General features: G+C 45.4%; 1 protein-coding gene across 4 annotated transcripts in view; it reads left to right on the top strand.

Moving 5' to 3' along the window:
• The first annotated feature begins 828 nt into the window (after positions 1–828).
• Positions 829–14,358, top strand: part of FYN (FYN proto-oncogene, Src family tyrosine kinase) — a 209,034-nt gene continuing 195,504 nt past the window's right edge. For all 4 annotated transcript variants that reach the window (XM_063096817.1, XM_063096819.1, XM_063096821.1 and 1 more), the window contains exon 1: positions 829–1,245. The gene's annotated coding sequence lies outside the window, so the exon portion shown is untranslated. The remainder of the gene's footprint in view (positions 1,246–14,358) is intronic.

The raw sequence follows: 14,358 nt of genomic DNA, 5'->3' as shown, positions 1-14,358 counted from the left end.
GCAATTAAACATGACTTGCGGGGGAAGGGGAAATGTACAAACAAATCTCTACTCTGTGATTATGGCTTCCTTAGTCGCTGCCTGCCCCCTCCTCCCATTTCAGTAATAATTCCTCCAGACTTTTGCTCAGAAAGAAATATGTATGTGTGTCCACGAAAATAGGGAGCTGATAAAAATCACCCTAATTTCTTCTTCTCCTCATTATTGTAATTCGTTGTGTGTTTCCAGTGTTCTCTTAGCTTTTTCAGTTTCTGTGATGGGATCCTACTTTGCTCCATACTCTTTTCAGTTCGATCAGAGGAAACGCTGCTATCACCACCCTAACACTTTCCCATCTTACCCTCCCACCCTCAGATGAAAAGACACCAGAATGGAAAGATAGCCCTTTCTCGAGGAAGGCTCCCACGGTTTGGGGGAACGGCAGGTGCCAATCTGCAGAAGCACTGCAGCTTTCCGCAGGGCATAAACTGCAGCTCACTCTCCCCTCTTCCTCCCGCCCTATCCCACCACCTCACAACTCTACACCATTCTTAAAGCACACACAGCCCCTTCCCCAACCTCGCATCCCCTCGCACACCCTGCACAGCACGCTCGCCAGGATGCCGGCTGCCACAGGAACGCTCAACCCACTCGACGGCCCCACCCATCGCCGCCCCGCCCCCGCCGCAGGCACCAATGGTTGCGGCCCGAAGCTCCCAAGGGGCCTTTTGATAGGGCAGCGGGGCCTGCCACTCTCAGGGCGCGTCCCGCCCCCTCCTCGCTCCCCTCCGGAGCTGGAGGGGCCGGAGCATCAGCGAGAGTAGCTGCGAGCAGCCGCGGTGGCGGCGGCGCTTCGTTGCGGTTGCGCCATCTGTCAGGAGCGGTGCCGGCGGGGAGGGGGCTGCCGCGGAGAGGAGGAGGGGTCGCCGCGAGTCAGAGGCTGTGGAGACCCGCCCGCCGGCCGGCCGCGGGAGCAGAGGGGAGGCTGCCCTGGGAGCCGCGCATCCTCCTCCGTCCGGGCGCGCGGCGCTTCTCCCAGCGCACAGAGGACTCCCCGGGCGCACACAAAGCCCGGCCGTCGCCGCCCGCGCCAGGGAGGGATCCGGCCTCCGGGCCGGGGACACCCCGGCGCCGCCCCCTCGGCGCTCTCGGAAGGCCCACCGGCTCCCGGGCCCGCCGGGGAGCTAGCGGAGCCGCCTCTGCCGCGCCGGAGGAGGGCGGGGAGTGGACCATGTGAAGGGGCTCCGGAGCCCGAGCGCGGCGCAGGTAAGCGGCCAGGGATGCGCCGCGGGAGGCCGCGGGGATGCTGTGGAGACGCCCGGCCGCTGGCGCCCCCGCGCAGCGTCGCCCCCGCCGCGGGGCCCCGCGCTGCAGTCACTTGGCCGCCGCCGCCTCCTGGGCGCCCGGCCGGGCTGCCGGGGAGTCGGCCGCGCCAGGGGATGCCTCTGCGGGGTGCGTCCCCGAGGTAGCGCGGCGATGGGGGGCCCCTTTCCTCTCCTGAGAACGGGCGCCGGGTGAGAACAGAAATTGGCTTGGGAGCGAGGCTGGCCCAGACTCCGCCCCCGCCCTCCTTTCGGGGGCCCCCCGCGGGGACTGGGGCTGTGTGTGTTGTTTTAATATCAGGGATGATGTAATCACTTAATAATTGATGCCCCGTGCTGCTTGCCTCCCCACCCAACCTCTGCCCCACTCCTCCACCTCTCAGCCTCCTCCCTCGGCGGCCGTCGCCTTCCCCGTCGCATCCTCCTGCCTATTTCTGGCACCTCCCTTGCACTTCCCCCATCCCCCCCTTCACTCTTCCTGTGCCACCACCCACCCACCCTTCCCCTTTCCCCTGTGCTGGAGCCTTCCCTTCTCTTCCTCTGTCCCCCACCCCTCTGCTCCCTCACGCTCCTTTCTCCTTCCTTCCCCGCTCACTCGCTGGATTTCCTCTCTACTTCCCTGGACCGATGGCTGTTTTTGTTTGGTCTCCTCCCCTTTCTTATCTCTGCGACCGCAGGCGGATGGGACTGGACCAGAAAGAGGCCACCGAGCTTGGGCCAGGCGGAGATTCGCTGGGACTCACTGGGAAGGATAATAAAATCACCCTTCTTGCCCCTCCTTACCCCAGTAAATCACACAGTGTCGCCGGGTGTGTGTGTGTGTGTGTGTGTATGTATGTGTGGCACAAAGAGCCCTTTCAGTGCATAGAGAGGAGACACACAAAGTACCCAAGGATAGACACGATGCTGCTGCTTTCTCTTCCCTGGGGCTTCTCTTTCTTTCCGATGAAGCAGTTGATATTCTCTCTGAGTCTTTCCTGCCACATTTACCAAAAAATAAAAGGCCCCCCAGATGCCGGGTGGCAGGTGCCGGCATTTTGCTCTGTTCACAGACCGGTAGTGTTGACTGGCAGCTGCAGTGTTTCCTGGATTTAAGCGGACGATTATTCCAGCAGTCTAAAGAGTTACTTTACTTTTAAGGTAGCTACCCATTCTCTTATTCTGCTCCCCCCACTCCCCCCACTTTTGGGGAGAGGCGCTAAGAGCAAGGGTAGTACAAATTCAGAAAAATTTTGTTTCTGCATCAGAATTAAATTGATGTCCGGTAAGAGTGAGGCAGCCTGACTTGCTACTTGTCTCAAGTCTAAGACCACTGTGCTGAAGTCTTGAAATGAAATCTTATCTATCTTGCCATGTTTTACCCTTTTATTTAAATGAGTACCTGGGGACATCAATGAAACAGCACTGAATCAACATTTGGAAGACCACTGGAGACTGTCTCTTGCCAGCCTGAAGGTAGCCTTCAGACAGCTATGTTCTTCCTCTCACCACTGGACCAACTACAACACTTTTCACCAGCTGCGCTGTTTTCCTCCCCAGTCCCTACCCCATGGGTACCATGCTTTCAGATGAAGGGACTCACAGACTTTTGGAGGAGGTGGTTTAATTATCTGAAGCTTTGGAGCCACATAGCTATGAACTGGGGATGTAGAAAATCTTTTGACTGAACTCTAAGCCATCTGATGTTCCTCTTAAAGAGGAAATGTTAATGTACATCTGGGTGCTTAATGTTCCATTTTGTAAGCCCGTGACTGTTACATGCTTAATCAATAATGTCAAAATGTAGGTTGGACCCGTGGATTCTTAAGAGCATAGCTTGTTGTCTATAAGTAACAGAACTGTCTCAAGTTTATTCTTCAAGAATTTTATTAGAAAATAGTTGTTATGATTCATTAAACATTTACTTCTGCACTTTCTAAGGACATCTATCATGGAACTTTTTACATTAAAAAAAGCCATAGGGTTAATGAGTATAATGTAAAAACGAAGGATTGGTTGTTTGATGCCAGACCCAGGAAAGAAAGTCAGTGCACAACAAACTTGTACTCTGTTGAGTGCGTTAGAGAGACTTAATGATGAGGTTGAATGTGAGCAAATGTACACGCTTTCTCCTGGTTCTAGAATCTTCAACCCCATCTGACTTGCTTGAAGTCCTGTCTAACCTTTGGGGCCCAGCTCAAATGTCATCTCCTCTGTGAAGCCTTCTCCATCTTCTCCCTTCCAAATAAATCACCATGCTGCAATTTTGTTTCCAAACTTCAGCAGCAGTCATTGTGTTTGGCATGTGTCTGTTTCCACCATTAGTTGGTCAGCACACTGCAGTAAGGAACCTGCTCTTATCTTATTTCCTACCAAGTTTTGCCTTAGCAGATATCCAGTGTTTCATTTAACAATCAACAAATGTAAGTTAGGTTCATATACATGCTCAACACCAATAATAATTAGTATAACGTTAGTAGCTATAACAAATAGGTATGAAAACATATAATGGCTCAAAAGCAATAGACATTTATTCTTGCTCAGGTAGTAGTCCAAAATGGGTGTTTCGGGTCAGTGGGTAACTTTCCTCCATGCAGAAATTCTGAGTCCCACACCCCTGTCCTGTAGCTCAATCATTCCATGGCTTTCCATTGTAGCCTGTTTCAGCTGACAGAAGGGACAAAAGAGAGTGAAGGGGGGTGTACCCACTTTTAAAATGCCTTGGCCTGGAAATGACACCTGTCACTTCCACTCACATTCTTTACCTGAGGGCTAGTCGTATGGCCTCATTTAATTGCAAGGGAGCCTGGGAAATGTACTTTAGCCATGTACCCAGAAAAAAGGGCAAGAAGAAATGTATTTTTGGTGAACACCTTTGCCAAACACTGCCACTTAACAAGGCCCATTCACTGTCCTCAAGAAGCTTATAGGCTGATGGGAATTAAATTAAATGGAAACCGAAGCCCATTATTGCTTTTATTCTTTTGATTTTTTAAGTTCCGATCTTTTCATCTTAAGTATGTTTCAAAAACCTTGCTTTTGTCATATTTCAAGGAACCATTTCCCACTCAATCATCCCTTATAATACAGTCATCTGATGCTTCCCATATTGACTTTATGTGGTTCTTTTATTCCAGAAGCACCTTTCTTAGCTTATTTTTTTTAATCTGGTGATTCTGTAGACTCCCAAAGTGGCTAGGGGGTCCTTAGAAATAATAGTCCTATCTTCTCTTAATCAGAAGAGGAAATTGAGCAGACTCTAAGAGGTGAAACTCCTTGCCCCCAGGCCAAGCAGCTTCTTAATGGAAAGGCAGGAGGCTTAGCCTACCCCGTTCTCATTCCCACTGGGGTCCGCTCTATCAGCCACTGCCCTGACTCTTGGTGTCTGTGAATCCTGCATATTACCTGGAGGCTAAGTGAGCTTCCAGATCTCCAGGAGCAGAAGGAAACTGCTAGTGTTCTGGATAGTCCCTGTTCTCCACAGGCCTCCGAAGTATTGGAGCAGTCCTGTCCATACCAACAATTATAATTAATAATGCACATTTCTTTTTGCTGTGAACACTTTGTTATGTTTATCTGTTCCACAAACATTAGCCTAGTGTGTTATTTTGTGCAAGGCACTAGGGAGATGGGATCATGGAAATGAATACTGCTGCTGTCCTTGCACTATAAGAGCTCGCAGTCTCCTTAGAGGAGATAAAAATAATAAATTGTAGCTAACAGTTATTGAGCATGTACTGCATGCCAAGCACTGTGTAAGCTTTAATCTTAATAACAATGATGTGAAGTGGTTACACTTATAATCCCCATTTTATAGGTAGGAAATTGAAGCAAGTTTAAGTAACTTGTTATGTAACTAATCCAAGATCAGATAGCTGCTAAGTGGTAGAGTCCGGATTCAGGCCCAGTTAGTTTGGTTCCTTTATCCAATAGGAAGTATTTGAAATACTACTTATGGATATAATGATGATATTAATTAAAATGTGTCATAAGGAGGGGATGGCTAAAATGCTTTGGAAATTGATACTTCTCGTGGATGGGAAATAAAACTTCATATCCAAAAAAAATAAAATATCCATCCCTACCTCTGTTCCTTCCATTCTGACCCTCATCTATTACTCATCTGCAAAATAAAAAATAAAATTAAGTTTAAAAATGGGAAAGCAAACTCTGTTGATACTGGAAACAGTTTTACTCTTTGCAATTCTTTATTTTAAACCGGGTTCTTCTATGGCCCACAGATAGGTCTTGTATGAGTTTGTGAATTGTCTACATGTTTATTTGCCAGACATTGGACTAGATGCTTCTGGGGCGAAAGAGGTGTGAGGAACATATCTGCTAGCTCATCAGAGAAATGAGGAAGTCTCTGACCACTGTTGTAAATGCTGTGGTTCTGAGGGTCCACAAAGGATTCTAGAGAGCATGCAAAAGGGGACACATGTGGCAAGGAGGCGGAAAAGAGGGGTGGCCAGGCAGAGAAGGCTGGAGGAGGAGGTTCTGTGACAGGAGGAGCAGGAGGTGGCTGGTTGAGTGTTGTGGGAAGGCCATTGCCCCAGGCAGAACAGCCCAGAGTGCAAATGCACTGACCTTTTGGGAAACTGCAATTAGTTCAGGGCCTGTGGGGCTGGTGGAGAGATGGACAAAGGGAGAAGACAGGGCTGGAGGAGAAATTGAGAAGATACTACTAAGTGCTTTATGCTGAGTGCCATTTAAGAGTTGTAAGAGGAGATGTGGCTGTGATATGATTTGCGTTTTATAAAGATCATCTGGCCAGAGTGTGTGCCTTTGGCCAGATGTTGGCAAGACCATGCAGGGAGGATAGTTATAGAAGCTCAGATGAGTGATAGATGAGGATCTGAATGGAAGGAGTGGAGGTGGGGATGAGAGACGGTGAGACAGGATATGGGGGTGGGCAGAGAAGAGGGGTCTCTGGGAGATTAGGTAGAGATATGGCGACAGGTGGTACTGTAAGAAAAGCAGGGGCAGCGTGTGAGGTGGTAACTCCATCATGGACACTTTGTATTTCTAGGTGGAGGTATCTCCTAGGCAGGTGGATAGATGGGTCTGAGCGAGGGAAGAGGACTAGGATTCAAGTTAAATTTGTTAGCAGCAAATCACAAAACTGTATGAAGCCATGAATGGAGGTAATAAGGTCAGCCAGGGAGAGAGTGTAGAGTAGAAAGAGCAGACAGGATGGGAGTGAACTGGGAGCAGAGGAGGAGGAGCTCAGGCCCTGAATGGGAGAGGTGCAGACAGAGCACTGGACAGGCCTGTGGTTAGTTAGTAGACAGCCAGTGCCTCAGAGTTAAGCAAGATAAGGAATAAAAAGTGAAGTTGGATTTAGAACCAAAGATATCTGAACCTGGTGAGAGCATCATCAGAAGTCTAAAAAGCTGCTGCTCCCCAGACCAGGGTAAAAATATATGTCAAAACCTGCAGAACATACAAGCATGAAGGACTCAACTGTAGAGTTTTCAAGAGCACAGGTGATGGAACCCAGAATCTTAGAGATCACATAGTCCAACACGTCATTTTACTTATGAAGAAAAATGAGGTCCAGAGAGGTTGACTTGTCCAAAGTGACAAAGTCACCAGGTTTCGAGTCCTTCCACCCAGGTGAGGGGTGTTGTTAAGAGCATGGGGTCAGGGTAGAGTCCAGGTTTGACCCTTCCAGCTGTGCGAGCTGGGCCAAGTGGCCTAATCTCTCTGTGCCTTGCTTTCTTCATCTTTAAAATGGGGATAGTAGTTCCTGTCTCAGAGGGTTGCTGTGAGGATTGAATGAGTTAATAAATGTAAAGCTCTCAGAACAGTACCCCACACATAGGAAAAGCTGTGTATGTATTGCCTGCCGTGCTGTTAACGTGTGTATATAAATATGCACATATAGATACATGTATAAACCTATATATCGTTTAGGGAAGGGAAGATGAAAATATATTCTGTGCATATAAGGAAATTTTGAATATTATAGAAACAGATTTGGGTGATTGTCAGTTCTGGATCAAAAATTGTTAGAAAAGGTATGAAATTCTTTTGTATGATGGAAAACATCATTTTTAGCAAGTCTTCTTAAGAAAGGCAGAACCTTCTTTATTCTTGAGAATAGACAATATGAAAGCACTCTGGTTAGCCCTATAAAAGGGTTTCATTGTTTGAGTCAGATAACCAGAATTTTAACATATTTACAATGTAAATCTTGAGTTTGACTTCAGAATGTCATCATAACTTTCCAACAGTAGAATGAACGAGAGTAAGAAAAAAAAAAAGAAAAACATGGGTTATGGCTTTCATGTGCTGGGTTCCTACAAAGAAAGAATGATTTGGGTTATTTAGAGGAATACAATCATATTTTTGAGTGTTCCTAGTTGAGAAAATTTAATTTTTAGCTACTAAAATACACAAATAGGTTGAACAATATTATCCAAATGGACTTGGGTGACATGCAGTATAGACAGCTTAGGAATAAATGACACTTTGGACTTGATTAGAATGCAGTAATCCTAGAAAGATATAAATTGACCTGGATTTATGGTCTAATAAAAATGTGGGAAGAGAAGATAATGCTTACCGAATCATGAAACTTTAACAATGTTTGTGAGACTCAGAGTCAATATTTGGACGAGTGCGCTTTCCCGTCCATCTCAGCCTCCTTCCAGAATGGCCTGCTTTGCACCTCACTCTGGATGTGAAGCCCAACTTAAGTCTTCTTCTTGGGTATTCTTGGGAAGCAGAGATCATCACATACTCTGCTCTCATAAACCTAAGGCCTCAAGCAGCACCTGGTTGGTTTGGTCAAATATGCCAAACCTATTAACTATGTTTTGGGGAGAAAAAAAATACAGTATGGGAAAGTCTTAGCCTATTGCTTATTTCTGTTCTGAAGCTTTTTCTGAGGGCTCCTCGTTTCTGGCCTTGGATTCCCCTCTCCATGATAGTACAGAAAAGCACACAGCATACCACAGCTCCTCTCCCCTCCCTGAAAAGTCATAGATATGATGACACCCACCATTTTATTGAACCTAGGAGGCCTGTGTTAAGTGCTTTACATACAGTAATTTGCTTGATCATAGCAACTCTATGAGGCAGATATCATCCCCATTAGTCAAATGGGGAGACTGAGACTCAGAGAAGTAAAGTAACTTGCCCATTGCACATAGCTAGTAACTAGTGAAGCCAGGTCTGTGTGGCTCCTAAATTCACTCCTGCTTTTGCTCCAGAGCTGTGGCTTCTCATCCCCTGCCTCCTTGCCTTTGCTTTGCAGTTACTTATGTGTCATGTGTCAGGGGACACAAAGGCATCTTCACCCCACTGTGGAAACCTCACTCCTTCTGATAACTCCACACAAGACTTACCTCTTGGGAAGCCCTCCCTTCAGTCCTACCTCTGGGCTCCCAGACCACTTGGTTACCCCTTGTTATCACTCTCATCACAGCCTGTCTTGTAAAGCAAAGTGAGTCAGTTCGGTGGAAGAGTGGAGTAGGTGCTGGCCTTTTTCCCTGACTTGTAATCTCTTTGGAAGTCAGGGACTCTGTCTTATTTGTGGTTGGTGTGCCAACACAACACCTACCACTGTTCCATGAGATGCTATCATTACTTGTATTATTCTCATTTAAAAGATGAGAAAACCAAGGCACAGAGCTTAAGTGACTTACTCAGGGTCCCACAGCTAGTAAGTGACAGAGCTGGGATGTAAACCCAGCAGTCTGTACTCTTTCACTCTAAATTTGTTTCATCTCTCAAACAAGATTGTCAACGGGGAGGAAAGAGATGGTGCCCAGCAGCTCCCTATCCAGTACCTCACAGTCCATGCACAATAAGCATCAGAATGACAAACAGAATATATTGAACCAGAACTTATCTTACGATAAGGAAAGAGTTTTAGGGCGGCGGGTGCATGAACAAACCAAAGATCTCATAGAATGTATATTCCCAGGCCTCATTCTGATTCAGTAGGCATGGGGCAGGCAGAGTTGAACACTGAAATCTTTTCTGTGTCTGAGAACAGCAGTGAGAATGGAACCTTCAGGAAGCAGTTTCTGGAAGACAAGGAATGAAGCAAGAAGAGGGAGTCCCAACTACAGTGGTGGGAGCAGGCGGAGAAGTGGTGGAAACCATCAATCAGACAGACTCAGAGGGAGCCGCAGACTGGGGGAGGCCAGGCATCATGAATCCATCACAGGAAGACCTCTTCACTTGTATTTTAAAGATTTCTAAGTACCTGTGCTTTTTGAATTGCTGGTGGGATTTTATACGATGAATTGAAACACTTTGATTTTCTTCAGATCTACCTTCCATCTTTGAGGTACCCAAAAATAGCTCTTCATGGAGTTGTATAAGGATTCCATCTGCTTTATATTGAAAAGTAGGGCTTTAATGGAAAATTAAAAAGGAGCCAGATCTCCTTTCCTACAACAAAGCCTAGGGCACTTTTCCCAATCCTTTCTTCTTTTAATCCCCAGAAAAAGTTACTGAATCTGTATTTCTGTGAAATGCTGCCCAATTTAAATTCTACTGAAAAGGCAAATAAACATCAAGTTCCTTCATTTTCACACAAATGTTGTCTTTTTAGAGGCAATAACAATTTCAAATATTACTTGTAAAATTTTATTTTTGTTTCAATTTTATCTTAATTTTGTTCGAGAAATTATTTAATATACTGTCACATAATTTTGTGATTATTAAATTATTGTGATGTACTATATACACATACAAGGATATTTGGGAAAGTGCTAATTTCTCTTAATGGTCTCTCTTGTTGCTGTCAGTGTTCAGAGGGTATCACCTTTTACTGTCTATTTTATTTTACAACCTAGAATACAAACATGGTAGCACATTGTTTTCCGATATAAAACTCAGGAGGTGAGTTATCAATGAACTCTAACATTCTATCATTCTATGTCTTTTATCATTGTCTCCTACTTGAAAATGGCATTCTGTGGCTGTCCTTTGTGCGCACCTTTGCTTGATCCATGTTCTCTTGAAATGTCATATCCTTCAGGCTCCCCCATGGTTTGCAAATAACGGTTGTTTCACTCCCATACTTTCTAGATTGAGTGAGAAGATGTTGATCCATGTCAAAATGGATGTGCTGACTGATGTAGATACTAGTTCTTTTGCTTTATCTCTTTGCTAACAACCCAATGAATAGGAGCAGAAAGATCTGATTCCTTAGCCTGGCCCTCAGCACCTTCCACAATCGTACCTGGCTCACCTCATTCACGACTGAGCTAACACTTGATTAGCCAGACACTATCTCATTAATATGAAATATGTGTTCTGGTCCCTAATTCTTCCTTTCCCATAAAATTCTATCCATTTGTCAAGGCCTAATGGGAATCCCAACTCTGGAAAGGTTTTCCCAGTCTCTTCATTCTCTTACATTGAACATTTGTATGAGGGTACTTCAAAAAGTTTGTATAAAAATAGAATTAAAAAATAATACAGATATTTCCACAACTTTTTGAAAAACAGAATTAAAAGATAATATGAATCTTTCCATGAACTTTTTGAAGTACCCTTGTCTGTCTCAATTGTGTCTTAGTAAATGATGCCTTATGATGTTAGTTAAATCCTGATAATGGGAAATCCAAGATTCAGAGAGATTTTGTGATTTGCCCAAGTTCATACATCCAGTTACTGATTTAGCATAAAGTAGAATCCAGGTCTCCTAGAAATCTGTGTGTGTGTGTGTGTGTGTGTGTGTGTGTGTGTGTGTGTCCTGTCTTCTCAAGAGACCACTGGCCCCATGAGTCCAAAAATGTTGTTTGCAGCTCCCCCTTTTGTCTATCCACCCATAGCATGTAGCACAATGTCATTCACAGTGTAGACACTCAGCAGAGACAGGCCCTGGGGCAAGGCACTGGAATGTGCAGCTGGTTTACTGGGCGTCTGTGGTGCTAGGCTGGTATCTTTTTGGAAATTCAGCTCCTGTATTCTCTGGTGGCACCAGATTTAATGCCTACTTACCCACATGGTTTAGGTTTGGTAACTGTCCTAGACAGTTTTAGGAACTAACATTATATTTTGAAAATGGTATCTTTTGTTCAGAATCTTGAGTTTTTTGTTAAAATTTTGGGGTGATCAGGGAAATAACTGCCATCTACCATTTGCTATCAGGTTTTCACCAACAAAATTTTCACTAAAAAAGTAAGATAAAATAAAATAGGAAGTTACCAATAGTGTAGAATGACATCCAAGACCAGGGAGGAAATGCAGAATGATTCAAAATCTGGAGGTGTCTGGGAGAACACAGTAGTGAATGATGGGAGAGAGAAGAGTAGCTGATGGACCACCAGTATTGTGCCTGAAAGTCTGTGAGGCCCAGAAAGCAGTTGCTCACTTATGCACCTGCCCATTTCAGGGCCTCTCAGAGCAGCATTTAACTGAGTCCCACAGCCATACGTAACCTGGCTTCAGCTGTGGGAGTACCCTCCTTTCCAGGCATTAATTTTGTTCACTTTGTAATACGATCATCTGAGGAATCTCCTTAGCATGGGAGGAGGATAAGTTTCTACAAAGCAACGATTTAACACTACAGCTCAGCCACAGCCTCTGTTAGTATATCCTTCAAAAGAATGATTGAAAATAAGCTTTATAAAATGTTTTCCATGGTTGATGGGAGACTACTCGGGCCATTTCTGCAACAAAAGACACAACAGCACACAGGAGATGTTTGTCAGGCATTCATTAAGGGTCTTCTCAGCTACCTGTGAAAAGCTCACTGTGACTCCAGCTCGCTGTGACTCCTCATTAATGGCTTCCCCTGCCTAGTCCTCACCTGGATGCTAGGTTTAATGTGTCTGGGAGGGAGAGCAATAAGAACACTTTCTGTGGATGCAAGCCAACTGCTGCAGCTGAAAGGGGGGAGGGGTTGCCTGGTGCCTCATTGTTGTTTGAAATGCTATTATGATCTTTGGGAAACAGGTGGTGGATTTTTTTTTCCTTGTCTATGATTTAAGTGCTTTTCCTGCTCCCTCCCTACCAACACAACCACCACCCTAAATGTAGGAGATCACATGCCACTCTGGCAAAATGCACTTTCCCCTTTGCTGGCATGTAATGTCACCACTTCATGTATTTATCCAGTTTGTTCATGTTCAGTACATGCCCACGTCAATTCTGTCCATTTTCAGCAGCAAGCTTCTGGAAGGCTGAAAGTATACCTTGTTTAATTCGCTTTGTGCTGTGTAACACTACACTGAACTGTGCATTTATTAAACACTTGTTGAGTGTGATTCTAAGCTTCTAAGCTGGGAGGTCTTACATGTGTTTTCAGTAATTCTAGAATGAGATGCATCTTAAGTAAATTTTCTTCATGTAGATAATACATTAGTCCTCTGCATTGCTGGGTTTTCAGAGTCATGGTTTAGAACCCAGATTTTAGTGGCACATAATATTTTAGAGTACACCTTATGTTCCACCTCGTTGGGTGAAAATGCAATGATTCTACCTTCTAATCCTGCCTGCAAATTAGGGCCAAAGCATAGATAATGTACCACACCACTCCCTACCAACCACCTAAGTGTGGTTGATCATGTAATTCCCCCTGCCTTGTAGTCATTATTCAACAATTCTTGATTTCAGGCTGCCAGGAGTTGGAGGTAGTTCTCTTAGAGGCCAACAATTATTTACTGAAGACTGGTGAGGGGTGGCTTCCGCAGCTGTGACGGAAGTTCTGTTTCCAGGGGATGAAAAGCCCTGGCCCCCGCTCCATAATAATGCTCCTTCACACTTGAGACCCAGAACTGCTACCATGGGAAGGTTCTTGTTTTGTGCTCCCCACCAAAGCACTGCCTGGGCTTTGTAAAGTCATAGTACATAGCATTTACTGCCATTTAGAATGCACTCAATTTCTAATGCATTCAGTCTTGTAAATGCCTTTCTCATCTGTTCTTTCTCCCTCTGAGTAACTACTACTCTTCATAACCCTCTGAGGGCTATAATGGGTTGAATAGTACCCCCCTCCCTATATGCTCACCTGGAACCTGTGAATGTGACCTATTTAGAAGAAGGGTCTTTGCAAATGTAATTAGATTAAGGATCTCAAAATGAGATCATCCTGTATTAGGATGTCCCCTAAATCCAGTAACAAGTATCCTTGTAAGAGAGGAGAAGGCCTTGTAAAGACACACAGAGAAGGCCATGTGAAGATGGAGGCAGAGACTGCAGTGATGTGTCTACAAGCCAAGAAAAGCCAAGGTTTGCCAGCAGAGACCAGGAACTAAGAAAGAGAGAGGCATGGAACAGATCCTCCCTCAGGGCCTCCCGGAGGAACCAACCCTGTCCACACCTGATTTCTGATGTCTGACCTCCAAACCTGTGAGAGAAAATGTTCTGTTGTCTTAAGCCACTCAGTTTGTGAGAATTTGTCACAGCAGCCCCTGAAACTAATACAAGGGCTAACTCTACATTCTATACTTATCAGGTTCTTCTTCTTTTTTTTTTTTTTTTTGGTGGCTGGCAGTATGGGGATCCAAACCCTTGACCTTGATGTTATAACACTGCACTCTGACCAACTGAGCTAACCGGCCAGCTCTCCTTACCAATTCTTTCTAGATCCTTTTCAGTCCATTGTCCCTTCTCTTTCCTGCTTCACGAATGAATGTCTCCCTCTTTGATGGATCATTTGCACATGTTCTAGCTCACTCAGGTCACTGAGAGCCCAGGCAGGTGCTTTGGTGGGGAGCACAATAAGAATCTTCCCACGGTGGCAGTTCTGGATCTCAAGTGTGAAGGAGCATTGTTGTGGGGTGGGGGCAGGGCGTCTCATCTCCTGGAAGCAAAACCTCCATCACAGGTGGAGATGTGAGGGTCAGGGAATGTAATGGGGCTTGCCTTGGGTGCCCCAGATCATGGACTCGGACACTTTCGTGCACTGTACTCTTCCTCACATGTCATGTTGGGCTGAGGTACAATCAAATAATTTGGGGGCTACAGTTTTCCAAGAGCTAATCCTGCTTAGATCATACTCATGAATAAATTAACCGAAACCCACCCCTTTCCCTGGAACTGCTGGCACCCACAGAGGTGTCTGGTTCTGTTCATGTGTGATTTTAACCATCACTGCAAAATACATAAA

This window comes from Cynocephalus volans, chromosome 5 (assembly GCF_027409185.1).
Source record: "Cynocephalus volans isolate mCynVol1 chromosome 5, mCynVol1.pri, whole genome shotgun sequence".
Taxonomy (NCBI): Eukaryota; Metazoa; Chordata; class Mammalia; order Dermoptera; family Cynocephalidae; genus Cynocephalus; species Cynocephalus volans.
Note: the sequence above shows the minus strand (reverse complement) of the source record. Positions and strands in the feature narration are given on the sequence as shown.